Genomic DNA, 21,367 nt, shown 5'->3' with positions numbered 1-21,367 from the left:
TGGACAGTCCCTCTGTGAGAGGACGCGAAAACCTGTCCCTTTGCCTCCATTTGGGATAACCAGAGCTACTCCTGGAACTGGCCAAAGCCTCCTGCAAGTTCATCAAAGTTTTACTTCTTCCTCTGCCCAATCCTGATTCCCTCGCTCACTCACAGGTTTGTTCCCAAGAGTACTTTTCAGTAAAGTTCCTGCAAGGCAAATGTGTCTCTGCGTCTTTTCCGGGGTCTCTTTGCAACCTAAGACACACAAAGGAATGTATATGAATAGGGAAGAACGGAGGGACATGTTGCTGAAGTGTAACGAAAAGGCCAAATGTCAGACTCAGGAATTCAGTACAAATCTGGGATTTCTAGAGAGTTCTAGACCCCTGGGACAGGCAGATAACCATGCGAGGCCTTCTACCTCTGTCTGCTACAGGATTTTAAGAGAGACTAAGCCCCTCTCCAAATCACCTCTCTGCAGAGGTAAGTGAGCCCTCCTTAATCCCGGATTAAGGTCTTAAAGAGAGAAGCCTGCATGCTGGTGCCCCAGTTAAGATGTTGACATGTACTTAAGAAGAGATCCTGAGTCCCTCCTGCCACGGGCTGGAGGCTGGGGCCACATGACCATCCCCTCCACCTCCTGCCCACTATTCCTTCAGCCCTAGAGCACCAGGCAGCTCTGGTAGCTAATGCAGCACATCGTGAAAATCCCACTGCTAGGTCCCTGTGCAACACTGGGCACTGGCGAGAAGGATGGAAAGAATGCTACGACGGGGCAGAAGAGGTAGGGGGATCATCATGAGAGAAGGAGAAATACCAGTCCAAGCAATGGCTGTCCCCAGCTGGGGGTCTGTGGGGCATGCTAGAGAGGCTGCTGTGGCCTCCTGCCCACCCATATGTTCACGTGTCTCAGAAGTTGGGTTGGCCAATGGGCCCAGGCAGGACAGAAAACCCGGGTGGAAAGCAAACCATGAGAGCTCGTCCTTTAAGCATCCTGACCCAGCTCCTCCTCAAATCAACGCTGACTCTCCAGGAAGAAACTAAATGGGCTCTTATACAGGCACTGAGAGAACTTCCATGATCTCTCTTTCCATAGGATGGCACAGAAGTATGGCCTCCTGGAAGCTCTGTCCAGTGCCTGGCTTTCAGCAGAGGTACCCAACCTGCTTTGTGAGGCTACCAGACCCTGGTTGGGCTTATCCTCGGTGGACATTATTGTACCTACAGACATCTTTTCTTGATATCCATTTTCCCCAGACATGTCCAGCTGTGGCAGTTAGCCCCCTCGATCACCCTCTCCAAGGGTCCCGCGGGGCTGCTAATGCTATTGCTTCCAAGACGGATCTCCTAGAAGACAGGGACCCAATACACACTTGATTCTAGATGAGGACGATGCAGGCTCATGGAGGAGTGACCGACATGCCACAATCCAAAGCTCACTTTGAAAGAGCATCCACCTTCATGAGGTATGAAGCACCGAGATAACACTGGTGTGTGACCCTGAACGGGTCCTACCCTTTCTCTGGGCCTCTGTTTCCCCATCTGTTATAAGAAGGGGTTGGTGTAGATGACTCCCCCCAACTCATTTCCTGCTCTGAAGTCCATGATCAGTCTTCACCACCCACATCTCCAAGTACTAATAAGTAGCAAAAAGATGAGCTCTGTGACCACACAGAGAGAGAGAGGCAAGAAGAGAGGGTACTGCTGACCACAGCAGACAGCGCCAGCAACCCGGGCCACGAGTACCTGGGCTCTGGTCTCTTTCTACCTTCTCTCTTCTAATCACATCATTGCCTTGAACTAACTGCCTCTGCTCCTCCTACCTCTGCATCTCCAGAGCTAAAAAGCTATCTGAGTGGCTGTGCTGGGCAGCTGGAAGATACTTGTCTTTCTAAACTCAAAGCCAGACCTCATTAAAAAGTTTTGGGGGCGCCTGGGTGGCACAGCGGTTAAGCATCTGCCTTCGCCTGGGTGGCACAGCGGTTAAGCGTCTGCCTTCGGCTCAGGGCGTGATCCCGGCGTTATGGGATCGAGCCCCACATCAGGCTCTTCTGCTGTGAGCCTGCTTCTTCCTCTCCCACTCCCCCGCTTGTGTTCCCTCTCTCGCTGGCTGTCTCTATCTCTGTCAAATAAATAAAAATCTTTAATTAAAAAAAAAAAGTTTTGGCACTGCCCGACTCTTCTGGTCAAAACCTAAGAGGGGCTGGAAGGGAACAGGTATGGGCAAAAGAGATCAGAGTAAGGAGATTAAGTAGCTGACTGGCAAGCTGGGGACACTTACCACGTACAAATGCTAGGACATCCTGGCCGCACCGCACCCTCCAACCAAATCAAATCTCACCAAAATCTAACTCCCTTCTCACAGTCCACACTGGGGATCATTCAGCCATGCACCCCAGACGATGGAGCCTGCCTAACGTAAGAGGGACTGCAGAATAAGCCCCTGACCTTCTGGCAAGGACCTTTCTTCTACAAAGCTCGATGGAGTACGAAAGTCGAGTTACCAGTGGGCAAAGCCCGAAGTTCAGCATAGACCAGAAACTACAATGTGACTGTATGAATAATTAAAATAAACTTGCACCTCATCAACAGAAGCAAGGGAAAGAGGAAATAAACTTGCTGCAGTTAATACTGGTAGGAGTGTACTAAGAAATAGTACGAAGCTTTACAAGGTCTACTGTGCAGATAAATAAGACAGTGTGGGTCTGGAAACCCTGCCCTACACAAAATTGTAAAGTAATTAGATGTTTAGACTGAAGGACAAATGCCTTGGAGTAAGCAGGGTATCAAATATTTAAGAAGAGGAAGAGAAGAAAAAAGCCAAAGAAGAGGGGTAGCTGGGAGGCTCAGTTGGTTAAGCGTCTGCCTTCCGCTCAGGTCACAGTCCTGGGGTCCTGGGATGGAGCCCTGTACCTGGCTCCCTGCTCAGTGGAGAGTCTGCTTCTCCCCCTCCCTGTGACCCTCCCCCCTGCTCATGCTCTCGCTCTCACTCTCTTCCAAATGAATAAATTAAAAAATCTTTAAAAAAAGAAAGAAAGCCAAAGGAGGAAAGAACCTCATTTTTTATTTCTCCAAAGGGAAGTTATCAGATGGCATAACTGGGTTTGAAATACAAGGGAATATTCTACGAGTTTTGGCAGCCAAACGTTATAAGAGGCTGGCTCATAGGGGGCAAGCTCCTAGTCAAGAGGCTGGCTTCCCATCCCCATCTCCAGGAGGGTCCAGATGACCTTCCAAAACCTCCCCACTCGAGGCATCATCTCTGGTGGAGAGACACCCAGTCCTAGATGACACTCAGGGAGGCTCCAGTGTATGAACCAGTGCAGGACCTTCTGCTTTTTTGTACCAAAAACCACTAGGGATCCACATCTGTTTCTATTCTGTACATTCTCCTTCCCTAAATTGAGAGGTAAGGTCCTTCCCTCTACAGTTAGGGGCCAGAAATCCATCCACAGACTCCACCCAGCTTCAAAGCAGAAAGGCCTTTTGATCTCACCCAGCCCAGATTCCTACCCAAAGCAGTCAGTGATCTCCCCCGCAGCTTCTCTGAAGAGAAGACAAAGAAACCAATCGAACTTTTCCATTAGCCTCCAAAATGATGAATCAATATTCTTAAGTAATAGGGCAACGATAGCTAAATCCTTCTCCCAAGGGAGGTTGACAAAATTAGTCTCTCAATCCACCGAGGTCCTGTTCCTGCGTTATCACTGTGGGTTTCTGAGCCACCAAAGGTATCAAAATCCCCACCAAGAACAGAAATGGTCCTGTGAAGCTTCCTGGAAATCTCGTAAAATATGCCCAAGTGGGAGTGAGTGGATGCTAGGAAAAGTCTGCCCACTGCTGCGTTCCCTGTATGCTGACATTTGTAATCAAGATGGAAAATATCCATGACACATGCCCTGGAGGACTGGCTTTTTTTCTTCTAAATAATCTAGCATTTGACTCACCCAAAACCCTTGTATCAGGATCTATAAAATACCACTGCCTGTGAGTATGGCATCAGAACCCTGTGTTCACCCAGCGGCCCTAGGCCCGGCCTGCATGATTTCGCAGCACTCCCTGGGTGGCAGGTAGAAGAAAAAGAGCTCAATCCTCCCAGGCCGGGTATCTCCCTCCCAGCCTCCTCAACCTCATGCCATGTCCATAAGCAGCTGGATAAATCTGACTTCTGAATGCAAAGAAAAATGACAGAGCACGGGAACAGAAAGCAGCCCTGAGAGAGATACTAAACGTGGAAACCTCGAGTCCAACAGGATCGTTTTCAGAAAAGTAGTGGTTGAGCAAAACCTAAAAGTTATAATAAAAACTTGTTTGCATGCTAAACCCTAGGGCCCATTTTGGCTCCGGGCTGCTCCTGAAGGTAACGCCTCCCACGTACCCTTGGTTACACACCGCCACCGCCACCCCACCCCCGCCGAGCCACCACGGATGCTTCTGTCCATTCTTCTCCCTTGAGGTCAGGAAGGCTGTACAGAAGGTTCAGTTTAAGTCAGGGGATTGAGCTGGGTGTGGACGGTAATTATAATACCTTGTATTTATGTCTAGCTATTTCTGGCCTGCAGCTTGTTTTCCCTTCTGATTCCCTCTGAAGAGGTCAGTCAGCCTTATAGATGTGGCTTCTGGCCTCCTCCTGACAGCATTCCACAGCTCATCAACATCACCTCGCCTAGAGGTGGAAGCCAGGCAGGGATTTGTCTCCTCAGTCTATAAGCCAAGAGACGGGCAGGGCAAATGGTAGGGCCGCCTTCTCAGAGCAAGCCACGCAGACGCACGTCAGAGCTGCCGGTCACTGAGTGAGGCACACAGGCTGGCTTAGCCAGGGAAGATCTCCAACCTGGACCATCAGTTTACCAAAAAATAAAAATTAAAATCTGCCCTCTCCCCACACACTCTCTCTCTCCTTCTCTTTCTCTCTCTCTCAAATAAATCTTTAAAAAATAAAAATTTCACAAAAATGTATACAGTACTACCGATGTGCGAATTCTATTGCAAAAACTTCATAAACATCAACTGTTAATTCTCATAACCACCCCATACAGTAGGTATTAAATTATCCCTATTTCACAGGTAAGGAAACTGAGGCACAGAGAGGTGGAGAAACTTACCCAAGGTCATAGAGATAGTAGCTGGTGGGGCCAGGCTTCAAACCCAGTGGACCAGCACCAGGGTACCTGCTCTTAACCACTAACGAGAGGCCCCCATGCTCAAACTGACGGGCCCCAGGCGGACAGCGTGATTCCGTCTGTCCCCACATGATTCTGATGGCCAGTCGGGTCTGGCAATTCCTAAGTGAGTGGCTCTCAAACGACGGTGGGCTTGCTGAGAATCAGGTTCCTAGGCCCCAGAAGTTCTGGAATTGGAACCTAGAATGTACAGTTTTAACGAGCACCTAAGATGCTTCCAGGGCAGGTGATTCACAAAAGGCAACTGGGAGAAAACCAGGCCTATCCCTTGGCCCCACTCACCTGGGACAAGTAAACAACTCCCTGGGGCACCTCGCTGCGGCCTGCAGACGCCATTCATTCTCTGCTGCAGCGGGTGCCCTGGGGGAGGGGGAGCCCGTGGCTGTATGAGGGCTGTTCTGTTCTTTAGCCTTGGTGACAAGACTGCCTTCTGATGGTGGAGGAGGAGGGGAGGGTGGGTGACCGAGGAGAGCTCACCGTCCCTCCACACTGGATAGGCCGCACATCAGAGGGGGACACGCAGTGGGTAACGGGAAAAGGAAAAAAAAAAAAAAAAAAAAAAAAGGCTGGGCGGCTTGGGCCCCGATCTCCCATTGCCAGAACAATGGCCTCTTCAAATCCCTGGCATCTGAACTGGCAGTCGGCCACCAGGAAAGAAAAGAGCTCGCTGTCCCTTTAAGGACGCCCTCTCTCCACAAAGGTCAGAAATGCCAGCTCAGCCTGCCCAGCGGCTGCCGTTTTGCCACTTTGGTGCCCCGGGGCCCAGGGCCATGCTCCCCCTTCCAGCTGGTTCTCTGGGCACCTGCTGTCTTCTGAAAAAGGCAGAGCACCTGGGGGACAGCTGCTGCTCCAATGAGGTTCAGGGATCCAACCGGCAGGAGCGGCTGATGTGGAGGAAACCCAAGACCTCATCTGCTTCTCCAAATCATTCCCCCGGGAGAGTCAGTCCCAAGAAAGTGGGGCTTCGGGGCCAAGGTCAGAAGCATGACTGCAGGAGGAGGGATGGGGTCAGAAAGAAAACTAACTGAGGAACGGACGCTCCAAGAGAAACATGGTATTTCGTCCAGAATAGCAAAGACTGATGGATGAAGGATCCAGAAATCACAAAGAGATGGGGGTAGGGAGTAGAGCTTGGGGGGAAAGGGGGGGACTGCAGCAGGAAATGCAGGGTAGTGGTAGAGCAAGGGCTTTCCTCCCTCAGACTGCGTTCGAATGCTGCCACTTTATATAACCCAGGCACCTTCCCTAACTTCCCTGGGCTCTGATTTATTTACTGAACACTAACTACTAGAAACTAATAACGTCTGTGATTAGGGTACTAGCCACTTCATGTGGGTCTCACAGGCAGCTCAGATAGTCAGAGTACATGCTCAAGAAGGCTGAATCCTAGACCACACCACTGCTTCTAACGAGTCAGCTTGCAAATAGATGCCATGAGGAAACGGGGCATTCACAGAGCAAAGTGCACGTGTTGGTGCAAATCATGATTTTCCCGGAAAGACAACTCAGTCTATTCATAATATAAAGCAGGGGTCGGCAAACTTTCTGGAAAGGCCCAGATATATTATAATATTATAACATATTAGGCTTTGCAGACCATAGGGTTTCTGCTATAAGTACCGAACTCTTATTTCTATAGGATTAAAGCAGCTGTAGACATATAAACGAAAGAACATGGTTGTGTCCCAATAAAACTTTATTTACAGGGGCACCTGGGTGGCTCAGTCAGTTAAGCATCCAACTCTTGGTCTCTGCTCAGGTTATGATCTCAGGGTCGTGAAATCGAGCCCTGTGTTGGGCTCTGCACTCAGTGAGGAGTCAGCTTGTCCCTCTCCCTCTGCTCCCCTTCCTGCTTGCACTCTCTCTCTCAAATAAGTGAATAAAATCTTTAAAAAAAAAAAAAAACAACCCTTTATTTACAAAAAGAGGCAGCAGGCTGATGGATAGCATTAGTGGTGGAAATAGTGCAAGCCTATGGGGGACTGGAATCAAAGATATGGAGGCAGAAACCTATCTTGCTCTTCTACTCTGGGACTGTATTATACCCATCGACTTGATTTCCAAGGAAAGCTTCTGGCTAACACCAGCCCACTGCGATGACTCCTGCTGGTTTCTTCAGCATCCACGTCCAGACTTTGTTTGGCATCTCTGTGACCTTCCAAGACGTCTTTTTCTTGTTCTGCACTTCTTCTCTTCCTTGAGATTGGGAGCTTAGAAGGGGCAGGGTTTCATTCCTCAGCAAAGTCAGCGAGTTACCGACCCAAAGGCCACCCCTTGAGTGTCCTCCTCAGGGTCCCTCATGGCAAAATGTCCACACCTGACCCAGCTTCCCAGGCCACCGCAGGTTGGGGTCCTTCAAGTTTGTCCGTCGTCCTGAACAGCTATGCCTCTCAGGGAAGCCATGCATATTGTTCATTCATTCACAGATTCATTTAAATAGGGGAGTGCCTACTGTGTGTGGGTAAACCTTAGAAAACACCAACTTCACCTCCGCCTTGAGTGGCACTGGAGAAAGTCTGCTATGATACGTCCTCTCAGAAGGCCGCCCTCGTCCTCACTTCCTGCTCCCTGCTGTCTTCCTACCCCAGAGCCCAAGCACTTCAAAAATAACTTTCTCAACTGTACTAACAACTTTTATCATGACAATTTCTAACTGGCACTAAAAACAGGGAGGATAAGAAAAGCTGAGAATGAGGAAACAGATCAAAAGCAAAGGAGGTAGAAAGAAAAGCAAAAAGAAAAAAAAATCACTATTTCACATTAAAAAAAAATACTGCCTGCTTATATCGTTCTAACTGCATAAAACGACCTCATTCCAGAAATCCCTCCTAATACATCCCAACCTTCCTTCAAAGCTCTGCTCCCCATGCACCTTCTCCGGGGAGACTTCCCTGATAAACTCCTCCAAACCTTGAACGCTACAGCATCCCCTAGAATTCTCCAACACGGCTCACTCTTGCTTATGTACCTAACGCATGGTGTATGATAGCCTATGGGCTCTGTCCTAACCCCTTGTAATGCCACCTGCTCAAAACTCACGGGATAACTTCTCCTTCTCCCACATTCCCCACAGCATACTGTGCTTGGCCGGTGCTCTCCCGACATGATTACTTGGCCAAGACTCTGCATAGATGGAAGAGCTGCTGCTGTCTCACAATATCCTCAGTGACCTGTTATCACTGTTCACACCACCGTTCATTCATTCGTTCATTCACTCACTCACTCCTTCATTCAGCGAAACACATGTGGAATGTTCATGCACCATCGTGCCATAGACTGTCCTATATCCCATGTGCAAACTCATTTAAACATCAGACCAGCCTAGTATTAACATGTAACTGGCAAGAGAGGTGATTTCAGAAGGGATTATGGCAAATGTGGTGACTGATGGGAAGTGGAAGATTATCATACTCTGGAAGAGAGGGACTCATCTACCTGGCGCTGTGCTGCTGGCAAAATGGTGAGACCGATCACATTCCCCTCTAGGCCCATGACTTGTAACATACAATTTTATATCAAAATGGACCAATGTATTAAATACAAAGGACGTGAAGAAAGCAGAGGTGAATGCGTATATGGCTATGGTTGGGAGGAACTTTCTATGAATAATGCCAAACCCAGAAACCATGGAGGGCAAGAGTGATTAACTGGATCACATTCAAACAAACACCCTTCTGTGTGCCGAAAACAGCCTGAAGTTAAAAGACACACGATCCAGGGAAAATTTCTAACACGCATGACTAAGGGTTAACAACCTTATTATACTGGAGTCCAGAACAATGAAAAAGACAAACACCTCAACAGGAAGGTGGGCAGAGAACAAAAAAGGCATTTCACAGGAGAAATATAAATGGGTAATAAGGAAATTAAAAGCATGTCACCAATGATCAAAGAGATGCAAATGAACGTAACTCCGAGATACCACTTGTGGAGTATCAGATGGGCAAAGACTAAAAAGAATGGTAATGCCAAGGCAGGCAAGGACAAGGGGAGGAACTTGCTGGTGGGTGTGTAAACTGGAACAACCTTTCCAAAGGGCAACTTGGCACTCGTCATTAAAAGCCGTTGACCTAGAAATCTGGCTTCTAGGTATTTATCTGAAGAATGTTAGCACGTTATTTTTAATCTCAGTGTCGAAAAGGAAAATGGACAAATACATCTTTGCAATGCTATCCCTGAAACATAATTACAGAAATTGATACGTATTATTAGAGAGAGATAGGTGCTATTAAAGGATTTCAGAACAGTGTACAGAATGAATTATTTTTAAGTTTCATCTATCTTTACCTTTATTTGTAGAGTTTATATAGAAAAAAAATAGCTCGAAGGATATAAACCAAAATGTTAATAGTGATTATCATTGAGGGACAGTATTATGACTGACTTCTTTTTCACTTTATATTTTCTGATTTTTCTATAATACCCAGAGACAATGGGTGCTGCAAAAAAACCCCAAAAACCAAAAAACCAAAAACCAAAAACACATATATTCAAATAAGTTAAAACTACCGACAATTTTTTTTCTCAAAAATGTTCTTTATCTTTTTGTCAAAAAAGTTCTTTAATTCTGATTTTCAGAAGACAAGTAGTATGTAAAAGAACTCTGAAAAGCAAAAGGACTATACAAATCCAAGAGGGCAATCAGTTATCCAGCATATATTTTTTTGAGCACCCACTATGTGTAAATCCTTGTAGAAAGTACCAGAAAATAAAACAAAAATTGGAATGCCTCTCTCTTCTCAGAAAAGATTTAATATGTTACAAAAGACAGAATGACATTTAATCCAAGACCGAAATTATGGGGCTCCAAGCAAAGTGCACAGAGAATGGAAAAGGACTAATTAATTCCTATCTGGGGATGAGATAAATCTGGGATTGACTTCTTCGAGAAGGTGAAAATAAAGATAATTCTGTAAGGATAAATGGGAGAAGCATAAGCAAAGGGACAGCATAACCAAAAACTGCAGGGACATGAAAAGGTATGTGTGTGACATGCTTTACAAAGGGAAAGTGTGTCGGGATGGCAGGGCAGAGAGCCCATGGAAACCTGGAGTGATAATGAGGCTGGACGCTCACGAGGGAGCGAGAATGGGGAAGGCCTTGAGTGCCATAGCCAGGGTGTCACCTGTTATTTTGTAGGTTACTAGGAGCCAAGTTCAGTTTTTTGAAGAAGGGTTGGAAATCAGACCTGTAGGATGGCTGAATGATCAATGGACCCACATGTTCCAAGAGATGAGATTATTCAGCCATAATAAAGGAATGAAGTGCTAATACCCGCTACTACTTACATGGATCTTGAAAACATTATACAAAGTGAAAGAAGCCAGTCACAAAAGTCCACATAGATTTAGGATCCCATTTGTGAAAGTCCAGAACAGGAGAATCTACATCTACAGAGACAGAAAGCAGATCAGTAGTTGCCTAGGTAGGGCTGGGATGGGAGGGTTGTGGGGGGGTGGGGGGTGTCTTGGCTAAAAGGAACTCACAGAGCTTCTTTCTGAGACTGACTGTGGTGATGGTTGCATACATTGTGAATATACTAAAACCCACTGAACTGTACACTTTAAATGAGGTAGTTGTGTGGCATGTGAATTGTATCTTAAGAAAGTTAAAAAAAAAAAAAGAAAAAGAAGGAGGAGAAGGAGGAGGAAGAGGAGAGACCAGCCAGGTGGCTACTGCAATAGACCAAGCAAGACACGGCAGGTTATGAATTCAGACAGTGGCAGTAAGCCACATGGGAAAGGGCAAAGGACAAACCAGAGACTCTGCAAAAAGAGAACTCACCATGTGGACAATGAGGAAGAACAAGGAAAAAAACAGCTCAAAGCTTCCAAAGTGAATGACTAGGACAGAAGGACAGGAAGAGAAGTTTGTTGGGGAGACTATTACAGATGTGCTTCCCGTGCAGTGAGCTCAGGCAGTGAGGAAACACAGAGAGAGGTGTGGACCTGGAGTGAACAGTCCTTCTCCTTGCATGGGTGGCAAGAGGTCTTTTGTGACTGGGGACAATTACTAATTCTATTTAGTACAAACGACTAGCATCAAAGTGGTCCCTAACTGATGCCTAGAAATATACATCAGAGAATATAGCCAGAGAAAGAAGTTAAGACTTGCAGTAAACAAGAAAAACCAGGGCATCTGAATGGCTTAGTCAGTGAAGCATCCAACTCTTGGTTTCAGCTCAGGTTGTGATCTCAGGGCCATGAGACCAAGCCCTGCATCTGACTCTGTGCTCAGTGCAGAGTCTGCTTGAGATCTTTCTCTCCCTCTCCCTTGGCCCCTCCCCCACTCTAAAATAAATAAATAAATCTCAACCCCAAAAAAAGAAGAAAAAAGAAAAATCAATTCTATAGTTGCATATACAACAGTCTCAGCATTTAACAGAGCAGAGTCCTGCTCTGAGTCCAGATTTTTGTAAAAAGGAGGGCGCAGTCACTGCTGCTATAAACGTAATGGTTCGTACAAAGACTGCTCGACAGCTGAATGGCAGTGGTTAGCACCTCTTACCAGTACGCGTCACGAGAGCACAAATTGACTTTGCCTGTTTATATCAAAGAAGGCAAGAAAATGAAATAGAAAACACTTGGCTTATGAAATCAGAGGGCTTTAAAAAAGTCATTTGAACAAGTCAGAGTCAACAGAGGCTAAATACATAAATACATTTTTAAAAGGTACACTTCAGACCAAAAAGATGGTGAAAAAAAATTAATAATAATGTGCAGAGCCAAGCAGGGCAGATCACCTTCAAAAGCCCAAAGGTCAGAGTTCCCAAAATTTGCATCTTAAGGTTTGTTAAGTTGAGCCTCTGGAAAACAAAGGGGTTTTGCATGTCATGTCATAATGCCACCGGATATCAATTATGACCATCCAGTAAGGCATAAAAAGTTGAGGTCGCTGCAGGAAAGCTATTATGAAACAGTAAGGTTCCCAGTCTCAGGAGAATGGGTCCAAAAAAAGATCTTAACTGGAAGATAAATCTATTTGCACTACAGCAGGAGAGGTATGCAAGTCCCTCTGTGGAATTTTCCTGTAACAGGCAGTGCTGGTGAGACCCTACAGAGAGAAGGGAGTCCAGGTCTGGCTCCCCTACTCCTTGAGGCAATCCCCACCCCCACCCTCGGGCCCGTACCAGTTCCAGTCATCTTCCTGTTTCTACCACCAGCCGAGTGGGTGCTCCAGAAATGTCCGCGTAAACAGATGAATAAACAATTAAAAAGAGGACGAAGAGAATCCAGTGGGAACTTAAGGATAATATGAAAGGGTCCTATACTCCAGAGATCTTCAGCCCTGAAATCCATGGGGATCCGGAAAGAGATAAAATCTCTGCTCTAATCTCAACTGTCATCTCAGCGATGAGGACACTGGTGCCTTGCCAAAGGCCACACGCTCAGTGAGGGGTAGAACAAGTTCCAGGTTCCTTAAGTGACCAAGCGACCATATCCATGGGGGAGGGAAGACAGGAGAGTTTCAGCAACGAGACTAAAATATATGATTTGGGAGGCTGTTAAGTTGAAAGGAGTAAAACTGACTGATAGTGGCCTAAGACTATCCTTTCCCGGCTACTCCGGGGAAGATACTGATCAGAGTTCTCTGTATCTATCTAGGGCATGAGTAACAATTGTGGATTTTAAGTATGCGGGGAGCAAGGCTATGACCACGCTCTCCCTAAACAGTGTCAAACATAAGACAATGAAAATGGTAATAGTGGTGTCACATTTGTAAGGTGGCTACAACATGATGCCAGGCCTCCTCCTGAGCACATTCTGGGGACTTATCTCCATTAATCCTCCCAATCCTTATAACAGCCCTTGAAGGCAGGAGTGATTAGCCCCATTTTATAGATGAGAAAATCAAGGCTTGACAGAGCAGGTAACTTGCCTAGCTGGCATCACGCAACTAGAAAGGAGCAGAACCACCCACACCTGTCTCTTAGGGTCCCCCACCGAGCTGAAGGGAGGGAGCTTCCCCCTTCTCCCGCCCAGTGATGGGGCAGCCATCCTTGTCAGCGTTAGAACAAAGAGGCGCTGCCTGAGAAGCCTAACCTACTCCTCCACGGGGAAGAGCCCTTCGCCCAACTCAGGAGCCCCGGCAGTGCTCAGCTCCCAAGATCTGCATTTTCTGGGGCTTGTCCTCCCAGCCTTTGAATGTTTTCATAAATCTTATCAAACAGACAAACTGAAGGGCTTTCAAATATTTAAGTACAGCTACAGTGCTTCACTGGATGGTGAACCATGTTTCACTCTCTTTTAAGCTGTACAGATACATTATATACTTTCTTTTAGATGCAGGATACATTTCACAAATTTTTTTCAAGTTTTTTTTAAGGTTTTTTGTTTTTTTTTTAAATAAACCCTGACCCAGACCCAAGTGAAGCCACCAGATCAGCAATGACTAGGGACATGGCTCAGCATGGGGGTGAGTACACTGCAAAACTATTCTCCTGTATGATCACCTGATCCAGAGAGCACCACTCCCCAGAAAGACTGCCCCACCCCCACGGCAAACCCTTTCTGAATTGTTAAGTTTAAAGCTCCAACCTTCTACCAAATAAACACTCCTTTTCTCCTGAAGTCAAGGACTAGAGCGTACAGGTTAAGGGCACAGGCTTTAGAAGCAGACATTCTCAGTCTCATCCCAGTTCTGCCATGGGCTCTTGGGTCTGTTACTTAAACCTCTTTGAGACTCAGTTTCCTGATAAATACCACCTTTCCCGTAGATTTGTGTGAGGGTTACATGAGATAAGGAAGGAAGGCAGGCAGGCAGGCTGGCTTGCTCACAGAAACACTGTTGTAATTTGTAACCCTATTCTTCTTGCCTGCTTCCAAACCAGGCACTTATTCTCCAGTTCTCCCCCCCAGAACATCTTGCCCTCAAGCTGCAAAACGCACTGCCATCCTCTCTGGCCATCCTGAGCCCGAGGGCTTCACAGCTGAGTCCCGTAACCCCACACGCCCTTGCCTCACCTGTAAGGCTGTCTGTACGTGAAAACTGTCTTACCGTGTGAACTCCACGCACCCCTCTGTTCTGACCAGACCACGCAGCTCTCCCCCCCCCCCAACCAGGGCCTCACTTTGGTTTCTGTTGTCTAGCTCTTGCTTCTTCCCTGCCTGAGAGAGCTCCCCTCAACTCTCTTGAAATCTCAGTGGCTTCCATCCTTCAAGGACCAACCCACATCCCACCTCCTCAATTCAAGCCCTTCTCCATTTATCTGCTCTCCTCCTCTCTGTTCTTGCCCACCTCTGTAGTTACGATTTGTATTCATTAAATGCCTTCATAAATTACCTTGACAAATTCCTCTAACTTTTCATGGGTATTTGTCTTCTCTCTTCTCACGGGCAAAGACCTGTCTTCCAATTGCTTTATAACTGCAGTGGTGAAGAGTGTGAACTCTGCAGTCAGACTGCCAGCTCGAACACTTTTGGGCTCTGTGACCTTGGGGTAATTACTTAACCCCTCTGTGCTTCGGCTTACTACTCGGTAAAATCTACACCATAATAATATATAGCTCAAAAACTTCTAGGAATTAATATATAGAAAACATTTAAGATATATGTGATATAGCAAGCTGTCATGTTAAGTATTAGCTACTACACTGATAGCCTTATCATCAGGATCACTATTACAGTGCTTAGAATGTGACAAAGTAACCAGTAAAAACATATCACTTTGTTGCATTTGAGAGGCATCTTTATCTGTCTAAATAAACCAGGGGGCAGCAACTTTGTCTAGCACTAGATAATAAATATTTTACCTTTGTGGGCCACAGGTCTCTGTCGCAACTGCTCCGCCCTGACCCCGTTACCACGAAAGCAGCCACAGACGCTGCCATCCACAAATGAGTGTGGCTGTATACCAGTAAAACTTTACTTAAGGGCACTGAAACCTTAATTTCATATAATTTTCACATGTCAATGAAATATTACTCTTCTCTTGATTTTTCTCAACCATTTAAAAATGTAAAAACCAAAAGCAACAAAACATACTTCACTTGCAATCTGTATAAAAACAGGCAGCAAGCTGAACTTGGCCTGCGGCGTTTGTGTGCTGACCCCTGGCCTTAGGTTGCACAACGTCTTCCATGACATCTCAAATCAAGACCTTTATTCTACAGGCAGCAAGAAAACCGCCATCGCGTCTTAAAAAGGCAAGTGGGCCCGTGGCCACTCTTCCAGAAAAGCAGCTATGGTCCCCATGACGGGTGCTCAATGAGACTCTTGGTTCTCCTCTCCTTTGCCCTTCAGAAGCTTCCTGGTTCCCAGACTTCCTGCGGTCAGGCAGGGCCACGTGGCTAGCCGGGGATCGTGCTGAAGGGCAATGACAGCATGCTTGCTTCCAAGGAGAAGTCCTGAAGGGCCAGGCTCTCCTGACCTCTATGGTGACTATGGAGGAGGTACCAGAAAACTCCACAGCCTGCATCACTGGGCCACCCGCCGTGCCTCACAGAGGTCTTCTCCAGAGCCTCCAGGGTACCTGCAGTGCTCAAGAGCTAACCTACTATGAGTGAAGCTACTGACTTTGTGCGTGGAGGGGGGGCAGCAGTTGCTATCATAGCATAACCTAGCCTATCCAGTTTAATTTAATGTCTTTCTGCAAATATAAACCAAAGAACAGAGTTAAGGATAAATACACATAAAAACATCTTGCAATAGCTAGTTAACCCATCCTTTCACCGTAACTCATTTAGGAAACAAATACCCAGTCTTCTGGACAAGGGATTAGAAGCATTCTTCTCCACGTTCTTTCATGAGAAACCCTAAATCATCTCTTCCAGCAATAAAATTCAATGGCAGTAAGTCTCCTAATGGCCAGGAGGAAGGGTTTTGAGCCAGAACAGAGAACCTCAAGCACAGTGGTACCCCTTATGTGTGAGTGATCCATTCAAAGACCCCCAGTGGACACCCGCAACCACAGGTAGTATCAAACCCTATATATACATACACACACACACACACACACACACACACACACACACAGAGGCACGTGCACGCGCACACACACACTATCCTTTCTCCAATACATACAAACCTATGATAAAGTTTAATTAATAAATTAAGCACAGTAAGACATTCACAGTAATAAGAAAGAGAACAATTATACTGTCATAAAAGTTGTATGAATGTGGTCTTTCTCTCTCTTTCTCTGTCAAAGTATCTTATTTTACTGTACTCACCCTTCTTGTGATGATATGAGATGATAAAATGCCTATGTGATGAGATGAAATCAAGTGAATGACGGAGGCGTCATGGCGTAGTGTCAGGCTACTATTGACCCACTGAGGATCTATCAGAAGGAGGAGTACCTGTCTCCACCCCACAGCTGGCCGTGGGTAACTGAAACCTCAGGAAAGCAAAACCACAGATAAGCGGGGGGACTGCCACACTCGTAATCTGATTTGTTTTGACACAATCTCTGCCAACCATCTCACATTCTAATACAGTAAATTTCTTTCTTCTTAAAATAATAAGGATGGTGACCAGAACCACCACAAAAAATCATGGTTACAGCTGCTCATCTCAAGCCAGGGGCAGCTCCCAGGGAAAGGTCTGTCCTTTAAAAAAAAAAAAAAAAATCTGTAAAGTCAGAAGACCCGGTCAGTGCCCTGAGCCGTCCTGATCACTCATGGGATTTCAATGCTTAGATGACCAGCACTCAGTGCCCTGGATTTAACAGACCATGGGAAAACTCCCCATTCCCATCCCACCAAATCATACAGTCAATCTCACACTTGCTAGCAAGAGGGTGTGCCCGCTGGGCGATGTTTGTAAATGAGTATTTAATACTTCCAAATGAAGGTTCAGTGTTTCCTGCTGGCTAAAGAAGTACACCAAGAGTCCACATCACAAGCCACCGCTCTCTAAGGGCTGCAGCCTTTCTCTAAACCACCAGTGAAAAGGAAGCTGAGAGCCCAACTAATCTGCCCAGCACTGTCATTTAATCCCCCTTTCGAAACAGCTACCACCCAAGGCAAACAGAAGTCACCTAGCAAGGCCACACGGCAGGTGAGGAGGTGGTTACAAGGTGCAGATTCACAAGCTGGCCCTCAGAATCTCAAGCTACCGACGGACCCCGACCTTCACTGCAGCTCACCTTCTGGTAAACTTAGTCTGAATAACCGCGAAGCCTGGCTCTAAAGGAGGCCATACACAGGCCTTCCTCCTCCTCCTCTAGAGAAAATCTCTCACGAAAAACCTCGGAACATAAATGTCTGACCAGATCTGGACACTCCAGAGACTGAAATTCCAAACTTTTTCCTTATGTCTAATTTAAAGCCTCGCTTGCAACCTCACCCATTTCTTCCTTCACGGGCCGAAACCAGAGCTGAAGAAGCAAAGCGTTCTTTTTGTTAACAGATTTGAAGGGGGGGGTGGGGAAGCATACTAGACAATTGACCTTTGGTAGCTAATGAAATATGGCGGACCACAACGCTCCATGAAACATGGAGGAATGCAAAAATGAATCCTGTCCCAGCTACTGCGGAGGACATAAGCGAGCAGGTTCCTTTACACAGCACTCATATTCTTAAATAAACAGTGTGAAAGTAGCACGAATGCTCACTCACCCACTCAAACACAAAGAGAAGCTCAAAATTCCTCTCCTCTGTGGACCACGGCCTGGCCACAGAAATGCCTCCCCTTCCATGTGTCAAGAACTATGCTCTCTTTACTCTTGTTTTCCCGGAATGGGATTCTTGCAGCACACGGACTTTCCTGAAGGTTTGCCGGAGCCTCCAGGCTCTGTGGAGACTGCACCCACCAACCCCAGCAGATGTGAGGACCAGGGACACAAGGACAGAGAAGCAAGACAGATGTCACCACAGTCTGCCAAGTCCTATGGTGACCAAAATGATCTGTCCACGGAGCAGCCCCACGAAACTGGAGATCTTCTTGGCGTTTGAGGTTCTGAAGCCCTACAGGAATTAGGGATATCTTTACATCACACCCCCCCCCCAAATGAAGAAATAACCACATAGAACCTAAGGAGGACTGAACTGTTCTCTGATTTTTTTATTCTTTATTTTTTAAAGATTTTATTTATTTATTTGTCAGAGAGTGGGAGCGAGCGGCACAAGCGAGAGGAGCATCAAGCAGAGGGAGAGGCAGGCTCCCTGCGGGGCTCGATCCCAAGACCCTGGATCATGACCTGAGCCAAAGGCAGACGCTTAACCAACTGAGCCACCCAGGCGCCCCTGAATTGTTCTTTTAAAACATCACATGGCTTCCAAATTGCGTGTGTTCCACGGCTCTGCTTTGGCAGAGTCCTATGTGTTTGCAAGTGTCACCTCCTCTGTCTCTCCTCCACCGCTGCCCTTACCTTGCACACCAAGTTATAGGGAGACAATCACAGGATCATCTTTTGAGAGAGTCTAAAGCCCCTGACAAAGGGGAGGCTGAATAACGGGAGGATTTCTCTCTCGCCATCCAGCCACTTGTCAATCACAGACACGTACCTTGATCAGCTTCACCCAAAAGCATCCCGTGATAACCTCTTAACACCCTGAGGTGGGGTGTTAGCATTGTACAAAGTACAGCCTCTACTTACCTAACACTGGCCAGCCTTCACACCCCCACTCAAGGGCCAACGATTCCAGGAAGCATCTTTGCTACCCAGCTGAAACAAATTCCAGCCTCCTCTGAATTTCTAGAGTGCTTGTTGTTCATTGCATGTATCTGTCCCTTAGCATTTACTGACTGGTTTTGTAGAATGTGGGGTGTGTGTGTATAAAGGGGTTGGGTCTCATTCTACCTGTGAAGCTACCAATCCTTAGAAGTCAGAGGCAATGCCCTTTACATTTTTTAACCCCTGCTATGCCTAAGCACAGGACTGTGAAAATAATCATGACTTGGTCAACATTTGTAGATTGTAGGGATAGATGAAGAGCTGATGTGTAGACCTTGACCCTGCCATCTGGGAAAGCAGGTCTAACGCAGACACACCTTGCTGCTGCTGGTGTAGTCGCAAAACTGAATAGTCAAGTATGATTGAGTGCACCCTATCCTCTTCACTAACTAGTTGCAGGAATTTAGTCAAAACCTTTTAGCACTCTGTACTTCAGCTTCCCTAGCTCTGAAATGGAGATGTCAGCCGCTTGATGGACCTGGAGTAAGGATCGATTAAGATAATGCATTTCCTTACACTTTTTAAAGTCTAACTAACAAAATAAACATAAGGCAAAGAGACCACAAAGTGGGGTAAAAACCCAAAAAGCCAGTACACGGTATTGTTATATACTGAGGAAAGTACACTACAGAACGGCAACCAAGAACAGGTGAATCACAAGGGAAAACTACCCACAAACCCCATGCCTGATTGTACACCCGCTCTGTGTCTCAGTTTGCTTGCTCTGTAAAATGAGGCTCTTGAGCACAATGCCGTGAGCTCTACAGGACTTAGCACCTGTAAAGTGCTTAATGTGGTCCTTCACACGTGGTAGGCACTCAGTACATGTTAGTTGCCATTATTACTGTTATTATCAGCATTATCGTCATTTTTATTTACTTATTTTTTTAAGTAGGCTCCATGCTGGGCATGGCTCAAACTCCATGCAGGGCTCGAACTCACGACCATGAGATCAAGACCTGAGCCGAGATCAACACACCCTTGCCCGACTGAGCCACCCAGGCATCCCATAGCCATCATTTTTTTATGCCACTAACACACAGTAGACGTTCCAGAAATGTTTCTAGAAATGACTCAAACAACTAGGAAGTTAGTTAATTCCATCCTCCTCCATATGCAGATAATGTTACCCAGAACAAGGCAGCCAATATATTTGGTCACCTTGTTCCTACCAGGTCTCCCTGCTGACAGAGGAGAAGAGTAAGCTGACATGGGATACCACCAAAGGGAGCCGCATTCAAGCCCAAATGTTCACAACACAAATGCAAGGCTGGCCCCTGGGCCAAAATGGATCAATATATCTACACCTAATGAAATAGTGAATCATAGGCTCTAACACTATCTAGGCAGACATCAGTGGCAAAACCTCCCCAACCTTCTAATATTTTATTTGGCTGAAAGGGACAAAGTTACTCCAGTTGTACAGTTCCCAGCATAAAACTGTTCTGTTGAAATGCATCAAGAGCTACTCAAGGCAGATTTTTAAAGGCACCTCTCTCTGCATGTCCCTGAGGGACCAACCCAGGCTGAGCAGGAAGCATTCTGTGTTAAAGTGATGTCTCATCGTCAGAGACAGCCAAGCACCCCTCAGTCCCAACCTGGGCGTGCTGACAGCAGGGGCAGGGAAGGACACTGAGTGATTTCCGACGATGAGTCCAGTGTCCCCACTCACCAGCAGGACTTGGGCCTTTCCTGCAGGCCTCGCCCAAGTTACAGGCCCAGCTTGGCTCTGCTGAGGAATAAAGGGGCACCTCTAAATGCTGCTGACTGGGCCCGGGATTCCCAGGGATAACAGACTCTGCTAATGCCTTCCAACCCTGAAGGAAGAAGGAACCGGGCCCCAAGAAAGCAGGGATGGCACTGCAGTACCTGTCCCTCCTTTCCTCGGCCCCAGAGGGGGGGTTTCCAGCACAAGAGCCAAACAGAAGAGCGAGTGATACCAAACCTTGAAGAGAAGAAACTACAGGCTGGGGGTGGGGGTCACTGATGGTTGCCATTCCTCAGGACCTCACAGTCTTTAAGAGTTAAGCTCACAAGAACTAGCTCCTCCCTTTCCTTTCCCCAAAGTGGCTTTTCAAAACCCACTAAGGGATCCTCTTGCCTAAAGGAGGAGGGCTGGACTAGATTAATTCTGTCAGACTTTAACCTAGGGTGGATAGGGGTTTCTGGAAAGATAGATGTAACCCAGAGCCAGGCTAGGACTCCATGCATTAAACTGCTCAATACCTACCCTGACTCCGGAAATCCACCTCCAAGCCAGAGAGATCACTTCCCATGGTCCCACCATGGACTGCGGGGGTGGATGGCTCCCCCGCCGCAAGGAAGGCAGGGCACATCCCTGCAGGGAACTTTCCCAAACTCTCCTCCTCCCACCCTCCGCTGCCCTCAAGGAGAGAAAGCGCCCTCCCCAGCCCAGAGCGCCTCCCCCTCCTCTGAGCAGCACACGCCACCCTGCAGGGAGTGCCAGATTCCCTGAGATGACAAAGTTTCCCAGGCAAAATCTCCAGTTTCTCAACCAGATAAAAAGCCAATTCACCCACCCACCTGATTCAAAGGAAAAAAGGGAGAGGTGAGGGTTTTATTTTT

General features: G+C 46.8%; 1 protein-coding gene across 3 annotated transcripts in view; it reads right to left on the bottom strand.

Annotated features, from left to right (window-relative positions):
* GRAMD1B (GRAM domain containing 1B) overlaps positions 1-21,367 on the bottom strand; it is a 165,142-nt gene that overhangs the window by 69,653 nt on the left and 74,122 nt on the right. The window lies entirely within an intron of this gene.

Source organism: Ursus arctos, unplaced genomic scaffold (assembly GCF_023065955.2).
Source record: "Ursus arctos isolate Adak ecotype North America unplaced genomic scaffold, UrsArc2.0 scaffold_22, whole genome shotgun sequence".
Classification (NCBI taxonomy): domain Eukaryota; kingdom Metazoa; phylum Chordata; class Mammalia; order Carnivora; family Ursidae; genus Ursus; species Ursus arctos.
Note: the sequence above shows the minus strand (reverse complement) of the source record. Positions and strands in the feature narration are given on the sequence as shown.